Here is a 4,689-nt window from a genome sequence, read left to right as displayed (position 1 = left end):
CCTTTCAAGAAGAGTATACCTGGCCTTATATGCGGTGAACTTCTTGAAAGGACGTGTTGTGCCCTAACTTGGGTAGCACAGAAGTTGAAGCATTATCTCTCATCCTATACTACTTATCTCATCTCCCGCATGGATCCTTTAAAGTATATCTTTCAGAAGCCTATGCCAACGGGTCGATTGGAAAAGTGGCAAATATTACTTACCGAGTTCGACATTGTATATGTGACTCGAACCGCCATGAAAGCCCAAGCCTTGGCAGATCATCTTGCTGAGAATCCCATCGATGAAAAGTATGAGCCATTAAAGACATATTTTCCTGACGAAGAAGTGTCGTGCGTCGATGAAGTCGTTATAGATGCTAATCCAGGTTGGAGGTTATTTTTCGATGAAGCTGTCAATATGAAAAGAGTCAGAATAGGTGCGGTTCTTATCTCTGAATTGGGACAACATTTCTCGATAACAGCACAACTTCGATTCTACTGTACTAACAATATGGCAGAGTATGAAGCTTGCATTCTTGGTTTGAGGTTAGCTGTTGATATGGGAGTCCAGGAATTATTAGTGTTGGGAGATTCGGATTTGCTCGTCCATCAAATTCAAGGCAATTGGGAGACGCGAGATTTGAATCTCATCCCGTATCGACAATGCTTGCAGGAGCTATGTCAATGGTTTGTGTTAGTAAAATTTATGCATCTTCCAAGGATTCGCAATGAAATTGCTGATGCTTTAGCCACTCTGTCTTCAATGCTCCAACATCCTGATAAAGCCTACATCGATCCAGTGCATATACAGAGTCGTAATTAGCATGCTTATTGTAATGCGGTTGAAGAAGAGCTCGATGGAGAACCCTGGTTCTTGGATATCAAGCGGTACATTCAGTCAGGAGAATACCCAGCATATTCCACCAACGATCAAAAGAGGACTATTAGGCGTTTGGCTAGTGAATTTTTCTTAAGTGAGGGAATCTTGTATAAGAGGACCCCAGATCTGGGACTTTTAAGATGTGTAGATGCAAAAGAAGCTTCGGCAATCATGGTTGAAATACACTCTGGAGTATGCGGGTCACACATGAACGGTCATGTTTTGTCAAAGAAGATTCTTCGAGCAGGTTATTACTGGCTTACTATGGAAAAGGATTCTATTCAATTTGTTCGGAAGTGTCATCAATGTCAGGTACACGGTGATCTGATACGTTCTCCTCCTGTTGAGTTGCATGCAATGGCCGCTCCATGGCCCTTCGTGGCTTGGGGAATGGATGTGATAGGACCGATTGAGCCGAAGGCATCAAATGGGCATAGATTCATTTTGGTAGCCATTGACTACTTCACAAAGTGGGTAGAGGCAGTAACTTTTAAGTCAGTGACAAAGAAGGCTGTGGTAGATTTTGTTCATGCCAATATCATTTGTAGATTTGGAATTCCTAAGATGATCATCACAGACAATGCTGCCAATCTCAATAGTTATTTGATGCGAGAAGTATGTCAACAGTTTAAGATCGCGCATCGAAATTCTACTCCATATCGCCCAAAGGCCAATGGTGTTGTAGAAGCCGCCAATAAGAATATAAAAAAGATACTGCAAAAAATGATATAAGGGTCTAGACAGTGGCATGAAAAGTTGCCATTTGCATTGCTAGGTTATCGCACCACTGTTCGCACTTCAACAGGGGTAACTCCATATTTATTGGTGTATGGGACAGAAGCAGTCATCCCTGAAGAAGTTAAAATTCCCTCTCTTCGAGTCATTGTAGAAGCAGAGATTGATGATGACGAATGGGTAAAAACCCAACTGGAATATTTGAGTTTGATTGAGGAAAAAAGGATAACGTCTGTGTGTCATGGCCAGTTGTATCAGAGGAGGATGGCTCGAGCGTATAACAAAAAGGTCCGTCCCAGGAATTTTGAAGTCGGTCAGTTGGTATTGAGACGTATCCTTCCTCACCAGGTTGAGGCAAAAGGCAAGTTCTTCCCTAACTGGCAAGGTCCCTTCATTGTGAAGAAAGTGTTACCCAATGGAGCCCTATATTTGACAGATATTAAAGGCAAAATGGCAGAAATGGCTATCAATGCTGATGCAGTCAAAAGATACTATGTATGATATTCGATCCTTTGTTGATTTGATTGCATGTTTAGTACTTGCATTTTTGAAGATTGATATGATGAAGGCATTGTATTCTTCTATCCAAACATTATGTCATCCTTTGTTTACCCGTTTGAGCTTTGTTTTAATTTTCTTTTATATCCCTCTTTTAGAATCAAAATAGAGTCAAAGATAAATGTCGAGGAAATAAGTATAAAAGAAAGAGTTCGAAAAAAAAATCAAAATCAAATCAAAACAAAGAACAAGCTGATGGAACTATGTGCGACCTGATTCTCCTCTCTCGGGAGTGAGATACGTAGGCTACCCTATTTCAGGCTTAGTCCAACCAAATAAAGATCTAAGATTCACCCAGTCGACAAGACTGGGGTATGAGTTAATGTGTTGTTCGAGTCTATTCCAAAAATTGTAAGTACCACCCCCACTTCAAGTATCGTTTGAGCCTCTTACCATCTTTTCTAACTTTAACCCAAAAGCCAAGTCATAACCAGAGGAAGTCCTTCAGATCAATTTTTGATAATGTTAAGGCTAAGCATGCAATGGATATGATGATACATTGTGAAGTACCGCTTGTCTCCCTCAGCATAAGAAATCAGGAAAGAAATACAAAAATGAGAGAGTCTTATAGGTGAAGACCCCCGTGGGCATCATAAGACGATGGTGAGTTGAGAGAAAATGAAAATGAGAGAGTCTTATTGGTGAAAACCTTTGCAGGCACCATAAGGCAATGGTGAGTTGAGAGAAAATGAAAATGAGAGAGTCCTTTGCAGGCATCATAAGGCGATGGTGAGTTGAGAGAAAATGAAAATGAGAGAGACTTATTGGTGAAAACCTTTGCAGGAACCATAAGGCGATGGTGAGTGGAGAGAAATAAAAGTGAGAGAGTCTTATTGGTGAAAACCCTCACGGGCACCATAAGGCGATGGAGAGTTTAAGAGAAAAGTGAAAAGTGAAAAGAAAGAGATTTGTTGACGAAACTCTTTTAAGATGACATCAATCGAATTTGATGTATGAGTCCAATGGGTTTGAAGAAGCGGCTCAGCAGGAAAAGGCACGAAATCAACAACAAATGGGGAGTTTGGATAGGAAGATCAGGCAGCTCAATCCAAAATGCATGTCATACTCATTGGAGTTGCTTGTCGTATTCAGCTAAGTTTTCTTTTTGAATATAGGACATTGCCCTTTTCTTTCATTTACATATTCATGATTTTTGTCTTTTTATGTCATTTATCAAAATAAAAGTCACCATCATTTCTTTACATGTTAAGTCAAGTCTGGGTCAAAACAAGCGAGAAAGGATTTCAAAATTTACTACCAGTCTTTCCAATTATACAATGAAAAGCCAAGGAATAGAACAGAAAAGAAATATGATCGTAATTCAACACGAAACAAAGGAAGTCTATCAACCGACAGGCTGTTGGATTCGTGGAAACATTCAGATTTGGGAAAAGGAGGCACCTCAGAGGCATGGTAAAATGGAAGCCCATTGTGCGAGTCAGAACTCACTTCCCTCAATCTAGATCCGGGTCAATGATGCGGCAAGACAAGGCAAGTGTTAGCGATTTAGAGAAAAGATGAAAGGAACGAGTGTTGGACAGATACCTGAGAAGCCAAGATCTGCAAGTCACCACTAAGTTTTTAACTGACAAATTTTCTTTGTTGATATAGGGGCAAATTCGCTTCACTTAATTCAGCTATCATTGGAAATGCACATCCGTGATATTTTTACTTTTTGTTCAGGACCCTCCTGAAAAATGGGATTTTACTTGCTCTTCAGGACCCTCCTGAAAAATGAGATTTTACTTTATGTTCAGGACCCTCCTGAAAAATCGAATTTTACTTGCTGTTCAGGACCCTCCAGAAAAATAGGATTTTACTTTCTGTTCAGGACCCTCCTGAAAAATGGGATTTTACTTTCTGTTCAGGACCCTTCTGAAAAATGGGATTTTACTTTATGCGCAGGACCCTCCTGAAAAATGGGATTTTACTTTCTGTTCAGGACCTCCGAAAAAATGGGATTTTATGGGATTTTACTCTATGCGAAGGACCCTCCTGAAAAATGGGATTTTACTTTCTGTTCAGGACCCTCCTAAAAAATGGAATTTTACTTTCTGTTCAGGACCCTCCTGAAAAATGGGATTTTACTTTCTGTTCAGGACCCTCCTAAAAAATGGGATTTTACTTGTTGTTCAGGATCCTCCTGAAAAATAGGATTTTACTTTATGTTCAGGACCCTCCTGAAAAATAGGATTTTACTTTATGTTCAGGACCCTCCTGAAAAATGGGATTTTACTTTATGTTCAGGACCCTCCTGAAAAATGAGATTTTACTTTTGTTCAGGACCTTCCTAAAAATGGGATTTTACTTGTTGTTCAGGACCCTCCTGAAAAATGGAATTTTACTTTATGTTCAGACCCTCCTAAAAAATGAGATTTTACTTTATGTTCAGGACCCTCCTGAAAAATGGGATTTTACTTTTGTTCAGGACCCTCCTAAAAATGGGATTTTACTTTATGTTCAGGACCCTCCTGAAAAATGGGATTTTACTTTCTGTTCAGGACCCTCCTAAAAAATGGGATTTTACTTTCTGTT

Source organism: Capsicum annuum, chromosome 3 (genome assembly GCF_002878395.1).
Source record: "Capsicum annuum cultivar UCD-10X-F1 chromosome 3, UCD10Xv1.1, whole genome shotgun sequence".
NCBI lineage: Eukaryota > Viridiplantae > Streptophyta > Magnoliopsida > Solanales > Solanaceae > Capsicum > Capsicum annuum.
This window is presented reverse-complemented; position numbering follows the sequence as displayed.